Here is a 14,211-nt window from a genome sequence, read left to right on the forward strand (position 1 = left end):
TTGATGCGCAGTAGAGTATGCCTAGAAAAATATTGAATACTAATATTGAATATCATTAAAATGTATTAAAGGATTCATTTTGTTTTGTGTATCTTTGTATTAATAATTAATGTATAGGATGAATGCAATGTTATTAATATATTGGTGATATATATTCGGTTGATATTTATTATTATATATTATATTATTATTAATATATGAATGAGATATATATACATATACATGTGTAAATATATATATATATATAATATCTATACCAATCAGATACAACATTAAAATAACTGACAGGTGAAGTGAATAACATTGTTCATCTTGTTCCAACGGCACCTGTCATGTTGTGGGATATATATTAGGCAGAAAGGGAACAGTCAGTTCTTGAAGTTGATGTGTTGGAAGCAGGAAAAATGGGCAAGTGTAAGGACCTGAGCCACTTTGACAAGGGCCAAATTGTGATGGCTGGACAACTGGGTCAGTGCATCTCCTAAACAGGAGTCTTGTGGAGTGTATGCAGTGGTTGGTATCTACCAAAAGTGGTCCAGGGAAGGACATCCGGTGTACCCGTGAAAGGGTCATCGGCGCCCATGGGCTCATTGATGTGCGTGGATAGCGAAGTCTAACCCGTCTGGTCTGATCCCACAGAAGAGCTACTGTGGCATAAACTGCTGAAAAAGTTAATGCTGCTGTGATAGAAAGGTGTCAGAACACACAGTGCATCACAGCTCGCTGCGTATGGGGCTGTGTAGCTGCAGACTGGCTAGCAGGTGCCCATGCTGACCCCTGTCCACTGCCAAAAGCACCTACAATGGACGTGAGCATCAGAACTGGACCATGGAGCAATGGAAAAAGGTGACCTGGTCTAATGAATCGTGTTTTCCTCTACATCACAGGGATGGCTGGTGTTCGGGTCCAATCTTATCGAGCATCTGTGGGATGTGCTGGAACAAGTCCGATCCATGGAAGCCCCATCTCGTAACTTACAGGACTTTAAGGATCTGCTGCTAATGTCTTGGTGCCAGATACCACAGGACACCTTCAGAGGGGTTGTGGAGTCCATGCCTCGGCAGGTCAGAGCTGTTTTCGGCGGCAGGAGGGGGAGCTACACAATATTTGTGGTTATAAGTGATGGTTTCAATGTTCTAGCTGATTGGAGAATAAGTTGTTTTGCCAAAGATGTTATTGGTATATAATTAAAATATATTAAGCACTCATTTGTTGTTAATTTGTAGTTAATTTGTCACTTATGATGCCTTGTGAAACAAGAAATTGACAGCTATAGACAAGATGCTGTTGTTGACATTTTTTTTTTTTGTATATTCAGCATTATAACAAACTGTTTTACATCCACAGCAGTCATTTTTGCGCACAGTTGCACTATTAACCACACTGTGACTAGAAAAGGATGTGATTTGATTTGCATTCAAATCTTTTAAAATTGTTATCTCCTGATACAGTGGCTTGAGTAGCATTGAGGGATGAGGTGGATTAAAATAGTGCTGAGCGGGTGAATGAAGGCGCAATAGGAGCATCACGTGTTATTCAAACCGACCATACAATCATTTTGATAAGGAATTCCATTATGCTTGTGTTGAAGGCTCCACTGCTGCTGTCTGATATGGAGCCGTTTCGACAGTCACTTGTTTTACTCTGTCTGGTACAACGCAATGAAAGACACCGGCCGCATCATCCGAGACGCCCTGCGACACCCTCACAGAAATGCAGGTATGCAGGCATAATATCAGCTCAACAGTTTGCAATCCAAGTCGTGCCTCCAGTTATTTGTATCCCTTGTGTTTCTATGTGTTTCCCTCTTCCCTTGTGTCTCCTGTCTTCCATTGTATGTCTCTGAGAATGTTGGCAAAGCCGTGGCTTCCTGCCCCCACTCTCCCGGCTCCCTGTTCCACTGACACATCTGCAGGCAATCGTGCATCATCTCTGCTACAGCTTTTAAACACAGGCTCTTCGGTGGCACGGTGGCGCAGTGCATTGCACTGCTGCCTCACAGCAAGAAGGTCCTGGGTTCGATTCCCGCCTGGGGCGCTGTTGGCACCGTGCTCCGGCGGGTTATCTTCCAAAAAACAGGAGCCTTTCTGTGTGGAGTTTGCATGTTCTCCCCGTGTTCACATGGGGTTTCCTCCACCTCACGTCAGTAAGGACCCCCACCAAAAACATGCACCCATCATCGTCTGACCAGCGATGGACACTTATCACCTGGTCCCCGGGCGCGTCCACGTATGCTGCCCACTGCTCCTGGCTGTGCCCCCGGAGGAAGGACAAGCCAGGATGGGTCAAAAGCAGAGGAGCCATTTCACCGGCCACCATCAAGCATGTGTGTGTGTGCAAGCATGTGTTGTGGAGTGTCGTGTGACAATTAAAGACTGTTTCTTCTTCTTCTTCTTTCTTCACTCACTCCTCACCAGATTGTTGTTTAACCTCGGTGGCACTCCCCGTTAGGGCAAGTGTAATCAAAAGTTTTGAATCTTCATGTTTTCATCAAATGCTAAACCTGCCTCTTCTGTCTCTCCGTGCACAAATAAGCCTCTTTCTTTTTCCTACATCTCTGAGTCTGTGTCCTGCGTTTGGGTCCCACCCGCATTCAAAACAGAACAATCTGGCCATCATGGACCCAGTGAACGCAGACTCACTCTGCAAGTCTCTTGACCAGGTTCTCCGTGTCATGGTGTAGTCACTTCAGAACCTGTCATCTAATGTCATATGGATGGGAGCCCAACTTGACACCATCGCCGCTCATCTCTCTCTGCCACTGCCTGATGCCCAGCCCAACCTGCACCCTCTCCAGCTCCGCCTGCTCCCCTGTTTCTAGACCCCCATATTCCCTTACCCGAATGTTCTGCTGGAGGTTTGGGCACCTGCAGGGCTTTTCTCATGCAGTGCGCTCACAGTGCTCACCTACAGTACAGCACATATATGTCTAAAATTGTTAATATAATAGTTATTTAAACGGAGTGCTCTAGATTGGGCATCAGCAGTGAGGGAGTCAGTCTAACCATAACTGTTCTTTTAATAATAATAATAATTTTGATAATATATATAATTTTGAAATAATTTAGTTTTAGAAACGAGAGGTTTTTGACTATCTTATCTGGGATAAAGACACTACTAAATGCCTCCTGTCATTCCGTCAGGGTCCCCGCAGTGTAGCCAGATTTGCAGTAGAATTTACGACTGTGGCTGCTGACTCTGGGTTGAACAATGACGAGCTTCAGGGGATATTTTTAAATGGGGTTAATGGACTAGTCAAGGATGAGTTGGCTGCTCAAGAGCAGTCTGTTATTTTCAACGCTTTAATTTCGACTTCAAATGCAGCTGGAAGCCACGGTTTGCTGGAACCAACAGTCCCTGCTACGGACATCATTAGTAGAGCTGACGAAAACTTCCTGGACATAAATCTTGCCGCCCAGGCCGGTATCACCAGTGAACCAGTGAAGTTTGATGGTTTCCCTGAAAGATGCGGCTCTTAACAGCAAGCTCCTCGCCAATTTCACCACACCGAGCCTCTGCATCTCATCCTCTCCGGCAGCCAAGTAAATACATCCGGTTCCACCTTCTCTCTTCACCCCAAGCCCCAGTGGTCCTTGTTTACCCTTGGCTACCCACTAACAGCCTGCGCATAGATAAGTCCGCCGACAAAATTGTCAGTTGAGCTCCTTTTGTTACCCCTTGTGCCTGCAGTCCACCTTCACCTCTACAGAGGCTGCTGTTCCCCCCCTCACCTCGGAACCCCTTGACCTATCAGCCGTATCCACTGCTTATCATGATTTGTATGCAGTTTGTATCACTTCCTCCTCATTGCCCCTACAACTGTCCCCGGAGCTCCCCTGCATTCTAGCCGTCTGTTTAACCTGTCTTGTCCAGAAGAGGCCGTGGAGAAATACATCCATGATTCCTTGACCACTGGAATCATCTGGCCACCTTCGTCCCTAGTTGGTGAAGGGATTTTCTGCTCCCAAAAAAACAACCCTCTTCGGCCTTGTATCAATTATCGGTCTTTAAGGCATCACTGTGGAAAATAAGTAACCCCCGCCATTGATCAACTCCGCCTCTGAACCCATCCAGGAAGTCATCATCTTCTCCAAGCTGGATGTCAGTAACGCCTACCATCTAGGCGGAATCTGGGAGGGGGATGAATGGATAACAGCCTTCAATATGCCTATCATATACCATTTCCAGTACTTGGTCATGCTGTTCGGCCTAACAAACACCCCTACCATCTTGCAGGCCCTAGTTAATTAGCAGCTTCAACAGTTCCTTGGCTTCCCCAACTTCTACTGCTGGTTCATCAGGGACTAAAGCCAAGTGGCAGCACCCCTCACTCAACTCACATTTCCTGCTGTCTCCTTCTCAGGAGACAGCAGGAGAAGGAGAGAAAGCTTATATGGCTTTCTCTGAGCTAAAGAGACGGCTAATGTCTGCATAAGTCCTCATTCACCCTGATTCACCCTCCCTCATAACAGTCAATTGTGGAAGTCGTTCCCTCCAACTCCGGGGTAGAGGCGGTTCTCTCCCAGCGCTTGACTAAAGACCAGAAGCTTCATCTCTGTGCCTTCTTTTCCTGCTGTTTTGTCCCTGCCGAGCGGAATTATGATGTCTGGAATCAGGAGCTGCTGGCTGTTGAACTCGCCCTGGAGGAATGGAGGCACTGGCTTGAAGGAACCAAACTCCCATTTATTGTGAAGACAGACTACAAGAACCTGGCCTACATTCAATCAGCAAAATGTCTCAACTCGTGTGGGGCTCAGGGACCTTGTTGTTTGGTCGCATAGCTTTCATCCTCACTTACTGCCCGGGCTCCAGGAACCCAAGCCAGATGCTGTCTCTCGCCAATTCGCCAGTGACTCTCTCCATCCCAGACACCATCCCTCCATCATACTGTGTGGTAGCCGCGGTCACCTGGGAGATTGAGTCAGTGGTCAAGGAGGCCCAGCAGACCCAGCCAGATCCAGCTAATGGTCCCACTAACCATCTCTTTGTGCCCAACTCTGTGGACTCCCAGGTCCTCCAGTGAGCACATTCCGCACCATGTCCCTCCTGAAGCAACATTTCTGGTTTCATCTTGGACCCCTCCCTCATCTGAGACTTCCATAATGACAAACATGGTGGTTCGCCTGGAGGCTCTCGTTGAGGGGGGTGCACTGTCAGGCCCCGGCCGTGCCTCCAGTTATTGGTTTCCTTTGTGTTTCTATGTGTTTGTCTCCTGTCTTCCCCTGTTTGTCTTTGCGTGTGTGTATGTGGGCGTGGTTTCCTGTCCCCACTCTCCCAGCTCCCACTCGCACACCTGCAGGCCATCGGCACATCATCTCCACTACAGCTTTAAAACACCGGCTCTTTACTCACTCTTTGCCAGATTGTTGTTTCACCTTCATGGTACTAGAGTACACATTTAGGCAAACCAAATCTACAGTTTTGAATGTCTGTGTCGTGTTTTAAGTGAACACTAAACTTGTCCATGTCACAGGATCTTTCCTCTTGCCTGCCATCCTGCCTGCCTGCCTGTCGCTGCTTCACCAACATGCTACCCGCCAGCTATGCACCTTCTTTCCCCATCTTTCCTTCTGCTACAACAAGATCCTTTTCCCCTACTCCACCTCTAATCCAGACCCAGTTTACAAATAAACCTTTTCCTTTTTTCTGCATCTCTGAGTCTGTCCTGCATTTGGGTCCCACTCACATTAATAAAATGTATATTGTCTTATTGTATATGTCTTATATTGTAATAGTAAAACATTTGTTAATGAATAATTATTCATATCAAACTCTGCTGATGAGGAGAAATAATTTAAGTTTGTGTTGATTGATGGATGTCACATGACCATACGCTGAGGGTTCCACTCTTTATTTCTCTAAATTAAATCAGATCAGGGATCCACAGAGAGACACCGTCCCATTTCCTGACATACTCCCCATCATCTTAGTTCCTGCAGGGAGTTCTTAGCAACTTGTTTTTCTGCAAAGGTTCCAGTAGCCTCATGTGACGATCCCTAAACATTCTTCCTGTTCCAATGGCAATGTCCCTAAAGCCCGCTGCGTACTCTTGTGCACCAGGCCTTAAATGGCGACACCAAAACTCCTTCTTCATGGAAAAGTACTTGCCACAACTATGTTTTTTTTACTCTAAATATATTGGAATTTGAAGACTCAAAGGGGAGTTGTTGACGGTCACAGCATCGAGACCGAGCCAGAGACAGAGGGAGTGGTTGAAAGATACAGAGTGCACCTGTACAGAGAAAAACAGAGCCATAACAAGTGTCTGGAACAGAGAGGAGGGAGGTAGAGGCCACAAAGGAAACTGAGGGAGAGACAGACATGTTGGTTTTAAAATATGGCCACACAGAAAAATAAAGTGAACGATGAAGAGACAAAGAGAAGCGTGAGAATTAAAGATGGGAAAGACAGATGGGAGTAAAAGAGGCAGTCACAGAATGTTAAAGAGAGAAATTGATTTAGGTGGAGAAGGGATGGATAGATAGATAGATTGATGGATAGATAGATAGATAGATAGATAGATAGATAGATAGATAGATAGATAGATAGATAGATAGATAGATAGATAGATAGATAGATAGATAGATAGATAGATTGATAGATAGAATAATAGATAGATGGATGGATGGATGGATAGATGGATCAGTGTTTCCCCTCGTGCTATGGTGGCTATGCTTCACATTGATTATGACAAAAAGCACCAGGTACATAATGAAGCATCAATGCTATTCACAGATTCAGGATTATCATTCGCAGGAGGGAAAATAGTCCTGCAACTTCACATGAGTATCGCACAGTAACATTACAGCAAACGCAATCCTTTGATAGGAATACACAAGGTAACACAATTCTGTGAAATAAACCACATTTGGAAGATCCATCTTTATATCTTTCGTTTTGGAAAAGTATTGCCAAAGATAGTAGGTATTCAGTGCATGCACAATCAGTGCATGGGACTGATTGTTCATCCTTGAGGCAGGCCTTACTATGCGCGAGGACCACCATGACGCACAAAAGCTGTCAATCTCAAAGACAACTGACAGATTCCCTCACTCTCCTGCTCTCTCATTCCCATCTTCTTCCTTCTTTTTTTTTAACTTTGGAACAAGTGCTCCAGTTAAGAAATAGCTTACATCCCTCCCATCCATATTATTTGGATAAGATTCCCTTTTAGGATTCTTGACAGATTGTCTGTCTCAGTGAGGACCCCTGGTGAGTTCAGCGTTGACAGTCTTTATGGCTTGCGGGAAGAAACTTCGTCTCAGTCTCTCTGTTCTCACTGCGTGACTGCGGAGGTGGTTGCCCGAGCGCAGCAGCTGGAACAGTCTGTTGTTGGGGTGGTGAGGATCCTTCATTAACCTGCGGGCTCTGCTACTTCACCTCTTGGTATATCCTGAAGGTGAGGGTAATTCCAGTGGTACGTTCAGCTGAACGCACAACCCTCTAGAGGGCCTGCTTGCCCTGAACAGTACAGTTCCCAAACCAGGCAGTGATGTTGCCTGTCAGGATGCTCTCCACTGCTCCAGAGTAGAAGGACTTGAGGATCCTCACTGAGACCCGGAATTTCTTCAGCTGCCTGAGGTGGTTAAGGCGCTGCCTCGCCTTTCTCACCAGTACTTGAAGCTGCTCACCCTGTCGACATAAGTCCCATTAATCACCAGCAGTTCATGCGTCCTCAGTTGTAAGCCTCTCCTAAAGTCCACAATCAGCTCCCTAGTTTTGCTGATGTTCAGGAGGAGGCTGTTGCTCTGGCACCAGAGTGACAGGTCAGCCACCTCCTCATGGTAGGCCTTCTCATCATTGATCAGGTCCACAACGACATCATCAGAAAACTTGATGATGGTATTGGAGCTGGACCTGGCCACACAGTCATGTGTGTACAGGGAGTACAGTAGGGGGCTGAGGACGCAGCCCTGGGGTGATCCTGTGTTCAGAGTGAGGGAGCTGGAAATGTGCCTCCCCACCCTAAGCACCTGGAGCCTGGCTGTGAGGAAGTCCAGGATCCAGGCACACAGCGGAGAGTTCAGTCCTAGCTCCCGCAGCTTGTCAGCAAGTCTGGTGGGGACTATGGTATTGAAAGCTGAACTATAATCAATGAACAGCAGTCTAACATAGGCCCCCTTCCAGCCATCAAGGTGCGTGAGCGTGGTCTGCAGTACCTGGGAGACCACGTCATCCGTGGATCTGTTCTGCCGGTACGCAAACTGCAGCGGGTCTAAGGTGCGGGGGAGGGAGGCGCAGATGTAATCCTTAATCAGCCTCTCAAAACACTTCATGACCACGAGGTGAGGGCCACCGGACGGTAGTCATTCAGGTAGGCAGGAGAGGTGATCTTCAGGACAGGAATGACGGTGGATCTCTTAAAGCAGGATTGGACCACTGATTCAGCCAGGGAGGCGTTGAATATCAACATCACTGCCTGGTTTGGGAACTGTACCGCTCAGGACAGGCGGGCCCTGCAGAGGGTGGTGCGTTCAGCTTAACGTACCATTGGAACTACCCTCCCCCCCTTGCAGGCCTTATACATCAGGAGGTGTAGTAGCAGAACCCACAGGATCATGAAGGATCCTCATCACCCCAACAACGGACTGTTCCAGCTGCTGCGGTTCAGGCAAGCGTCTCCGCAGTCACACAGCGAGAACAGAGAGACTGAGACTGAGTTTTTTCCCGCAAGCCATAAGAACTGTCAATGCTGAACTTGCACGGGGTCCTCACTGAGCCACACACATAGGCTCCACTACCTTACTGTACTATATGTAGCATACTGTACCGCATACTGTGTCACTGTTCTGGGTTGTTCGTGATGCCGTATTGCTGCGCCGTACCATTGTATACTGTGCTGTATTATCCCAAACACTACCTCACTTCATTCACATGCCACTTTAATGCACATATCTGTATATACATAATTGCCTATTCCATATACATAAGCATATTCCCTCTATATATTCCATTTTATTTCATATTATTTTATTGTATTTAATTTTATTCTATATATTTTTATTTATTCTATAAGTATTCGACTTACTGTATTACATTTTAGGAGTCAGTTAGTTGGTCTATTAGAAATAAATTTTTCCTAGGACATATTGTGTTGTTATTGTGTGTTGGATTGTATTACATTTCACTGCATATATGTATGAAAGTATGTATATGTATGTGACGAACAAACCTCTTGAATCTTGAATCTTGAATCTTGAATATTGTAGTGAGCACCGGGGCTAGCTGGTTAGCACAGGTCTTCAGTACATGTCCAGATACGCCATCTGGGCCCGCAGCTTTCCTGGTGTTCACACGCATCAGAGCCCTCCTGACGTCATGCTCAGGCACTGAGAGTGCGCGCTCATCCCCAGTGATGTAACTCCAATTAGATGGCCAGCTAGCAGTGCTGTTGCCAGACTCAAACTGCGCATAAAAGGAATTCACTTCATTGGCTAGGGAGGCGTCCACACTCGTGGCTGAGGAGGGGCTGCTCTTGTAGTTAGTGATAGTCCGCAGCCCCTGCCACAAATGTCTGGTGTTCCGTTGCAACATCTGTAGCTCCAGTGTGTCTCTGTACGTCCATTTGGCGTCCTTCACTGCGTGTTGTATGACGCCGCTTTGTAATTGTCCAATGTTGCAGACTCAGGGGTGGGACGAGTGGGCTCTGGGAGGCGAGGGGAATTCAGTGTGGTAGGCTGGCGCTCCCTGCCTCAGTGCCAGCTGTGGCCAAATGAATGACTGGCCCGTATGAGCATTCATAGCGCCACGGATGGATTTATCGACCCAAGGTTTCTGGTTCGAGAATATCCAAACTTTCACTGTGGGAATGATGCTGTCCGCTAACGTAGCTATGAAGCTCGTAGCTACTTCCGCAAACTCGCTGATGCCACTGGAACTTTATTGGAACATGTTCCAGTCTAGGTTAGTAAGAGCATTCCTGAAGCGTCACCTCTGATTGGTGCGACAACCACTTTACGTCCCTCGTCACCACCAGTTCATGCACGAACGGGAACCAGCGAAATCGTGGAGTGATCTGATTTCCTGAAAGCAGGGAGCGAGACGGTTTTGTATCCGTTCTTGTACGGTGTGTAACAGTGGTCCAAAGTTCTATTTCCGCTGGTGGCACATGGGATGTTTTGGTGTAAATTAGGCAGAACTTTTTTAAGGCTTACCCTGTTAAAGTCCCCAGCCAACACCACAGCCGCGTCGGGATGTTCATTCTGAAGTACGCACAACACATCAAATAGGTCTGATAGTGCTGTGTCGGTGTCCGCTTGGGCTGGAATATAAACGGCTGTTTGAAGGTCATCTATCTCCGGGGGGCGGTATGACCAAGCCCGCGTCCTGGGGGCCTCCATACTGCCGACCTCTGGGAGGTGGCATGGCTGGGCGCCCATCCATACTGCTGAGCTCTGGGTAGTGGTATGGGCAGAGGTACGGCCAAGCCCACATCCTGGGGGCCTCCGTACTGCTGGCCTCCTGGAGGTGGTACGGCTGGGCGCCCATCCTGAATGCCTCTGAATTGTTGGGTTCTGGGCACTGGTACAGGGTGGTAGATGGTTGGGCTTGGAGGCGGGCGGCAAATCGGCGCTGGGAGCATTGCCACATTGCTCCCCAAAATTAGTGTTGAAATACTCCCAAGTGTGCTGCATAGCTCCCTGTGCCGGTGTGAGGAGACGTCTGGGTGACTCGGGTGATGAAGAAGGTGATGCCTCTTCAAGGGCTCCAAGAGCTTCTACTTCTGCAATTGCAGCTTCTGCTTCTTATTACTTCTTACGGGCCCTTAGTGTGGCCTCCATGCATGCCACATTCGCCTTTTCTTCAGCCACAAAGCATGCCCTCTCAGCGTGCTCTGCAGCCTCAACGTGTGCTACCTCCGCGGACCTCTCCGTGTCGATGGGTGCTCTCTCCATGGACCTTTCCATTTCGGCGTGTGTCTTTTCCAATTCCATATCCATTTCATGCTTTGCCTACATGGCCTTTGAACGTGCAACTGCTGCTCTTGCGTAGGCCACTGTGATCGCACTGACGTTGGACCTGCCAGCTGGTCGATTTAAAGGACTTATTGGTTGACTTAATGGACTTGTTGGCCGACTTGAAGGACTTGCGGGATGACTTGCCGCTTTCGGAGTCAACGTTGTGCTGCCACTGCGGTCCAGGCCTTCTGCCCGTTCCTCCAAGCCAGGCTGTCCGCTTGGGCCTAGAAGTCCCGTGGAGCCTCGGGGTTCTGAGTTGTCTGAGGGTTCCGTGTGGCCTGGGTGTTCTGACATCCTTGCTCTCAGCAGTGACTCTGTGGTTTCCAGGCCAGGAGATTCATTGAGGTGAAGTAAATCTTTTTACTCTTGTGCCCTCACCACATATAGCCATACGTGGCTATACAGCAAGATAAACACTCTCCCAATAAGTACCCGGAGACAGGAGCTCACTTTTGGTATGTTTAATGGAAGCGGTGTAAAACTGTGCAACAGTACAGAAATATGGCAATAAACAATCAATCTCTAGCAGATGTAAATAACCTGTTAATATGTTGTCATAGCTCCTAAACTGTATGCATACACGAATAACATGAATTAACTCACTCATTGTGCTTTCTCAAGGGCAATGAAAAATCTGATGGAATAGATGTTAATCCGAGTCTGAGACATGATTAGATTGACTGCATGTGTCTCTGTCTGGCCATCTTATATGCCTGTGTTCTGATGTGATACTATGATCACAATGTAATGTCACAATACTGACTTGGGGGGTGGAACAAACAGGATTGTAATCACTACAGTAAATAAATACAGTGGAGAAGTGGTTCACAGTGAACATTATTTTATTAAGACAGTATGTCAGGGCATTTTACTTTAATTATATTAACAGTACAGACATCAACAAATAACATTCTCCATTTCCATGGTGATGTGCAAAACAGCGTGAGAAAGAAAAATAGATACATTCTTGAACACTGTTGGTTTCCAGAGCTTTTTTTTCTATTGGTGACCTTGGGAAGAGACCAACACAGTGCTTTTGGTTTAATTGGTTGGTTTAATTTAACAGAGTCGTTCAAATTCATTTCAAAGTGGACTCACCCAGAGTCCACCTTGAGAACGAGTCCAAAGTTGAGTAGCTTGACGGCAAGTCTCAAATCTCCACAATGCTCTCAAATGCACAAACAAACAACAACCCTCATGAAATGTGTGCTCATTGAAATATGATTTGACAATAGGAAGATTAGGACAGTCTCTTTCACTCACTCATCTCCACCAGGTTTTCTGTCATCCCAAGAGAGCACATTGATCTGGTCATATTCCTAACTGGGTGGCATGCCGTATGTAGTACATACACAGATCAGCCACAACATTAAAAACACTGACAGGTGAAGTGAATAACATTGCTTATCTTGTTCCAATGGCAGCTGTCAAGGGGTCGGATATATTAGGCAGCAAGTGAACATTTAGTTCTTGAAGTTGATGTATTGGAAGCAGGAAAAATCAGGCAAGCGTACTTTGACAAGGGCCAAATTGTGATGGCTAGAAGACTGGGTCAGAGCATCTCCAAAACCCCAGGTCTTGTGGGGTGTTCCCCGTATGCAGTGGTTAGTACCTAGCAAATGTGGTCCAAGGAAGGACAACTGGTGAACCTGAACATGGGCTCATTGATGTATTTGAGGAGTGAAGTCTAGCCCACTTGGTCCGATCCCACAGAAGAGCTACTGTTGCACAAATTGCTGAAAAAGTTAATGCCGGCTATGATAGAAAGGTGTGAGAGTCAGAGTCGTGTAGCCGCAGACCAGTCAGAGTGCCCATGCACTGCCGAAAGTGCCTACAATGGGAACATGAGCGTCAGAACTAGACCATGGAGCAATGGAAGAAGGTGGCCTGAACTTGAACTTGATCTGATGAACCCTGTTTTCTGATACATCATGTGAACTGAACATGTGATATGATCAATTATCGGTCTGATGTGCTGGAACAACAAGCTCGATCCATGTGGGCCCCACCTTACTACCTACAGGACTTAAAGGATCTGGTGCAAACGTCTTGGTGCCAGATACCACAGGACACCTTCAGAGGTATTGCAGAGTCCATGCCTCGACGGGTCAGAGCTGTTTTGGTGACACAAAGGAGACCAACACAATATTAGTGGTTATTAGTGGTGGTTTTAATGCTGTGGCTGATCAGTGTATATATATATATATATATATATATATATATATATATAATTATTATTATTATATACATTTTCTTTTCATACCCACCCTATGGTCTTTCATTTAATATAAAAATAGGAGTCTGTGGTAGACTAGGGGGGCGTGGTTAAGCCACTTCTGCAGGGGGTGGGGCTGGCTTGGCCGTGGCGACGCAGCTTTACTGCTGGGAGAGTCTTCTTATATGTTGTTCTGTCTTTCAGTGGAGGGCAGAGGCACAGCACGTGTTAATGCCGGCAGTCCAGAGCATGACTACTAAAAACAAACTCTGCTCATGGCTTTTATGTTATGTTTCTGTGTTGCCAGCAAGCCTTTCTGTTACCCGTTTGAATAAAATCCTCGCCATGACTCTGGCTCCCTCCCTATATCTGTACATGTGGGTAGCGACTCCCACAGAATCATAAAGTAAGTTTATTTAACGCTGTGTGTTGGATCGCTGAGGCCTAGCAGGCATTCGCTGCCACTCAGAGGTGATGTAATTGTGTGTGTGTGTGTGTGTGTGTGTGTGTGTGTGTGTGTGTGTGTGTGTGTGTGTGTGTGTGTGTGTGTGCACTCGATAATGATATGAGATTGAGCAAAGCACTGCCTCTGAATGCCGGAGACACAGAGACATACAATTCACGACATGTAGCAAGTCATGTTGGGGAAAATGTATAATTTATAAGGGACGGGTAGTCCATGTGTGAAAATAAATATTCATATCACTTGTAGATGATGGAGGGAAACTCAGCCCCCACCACACACCCAATAGCCGATGCAAACAGGGGCTGTTCCTCTGTCAGTGTTGCAGAACAAAGGCCGCTGCTCAGTGTACAGTAGAATATCTATGGCTATGGGCTCTCTCTCTCTCTCTCTCTCTCTCTCTCTCTCTCTCTCTCTCTCTTCTCTCTCTCTCTCTCTCTCTCTCTCTCTCTCGCTCTCTCTCTCTGCCATCCCCTCCCTCACTTCTCTTTTGTTCTGTCATTGTCTTTCTTTCTCCTTTTCTCTCTCTCTCTCTGTCTCTTCCCCTTGTTCTCTTTGTAATGCATTAACAGCCA

The sequence above is a fragment of the Zeus faber genome (genome assembly GCF_960531495.2).
Source record: "Zeus faber genome assembly, chromosome: 10".
Lineage (NCBI taxonomy): Eukaryota > Metazoa > Chordata > Actinopteri > Zeiformes > Zeidae > Zeus > Zeus faber.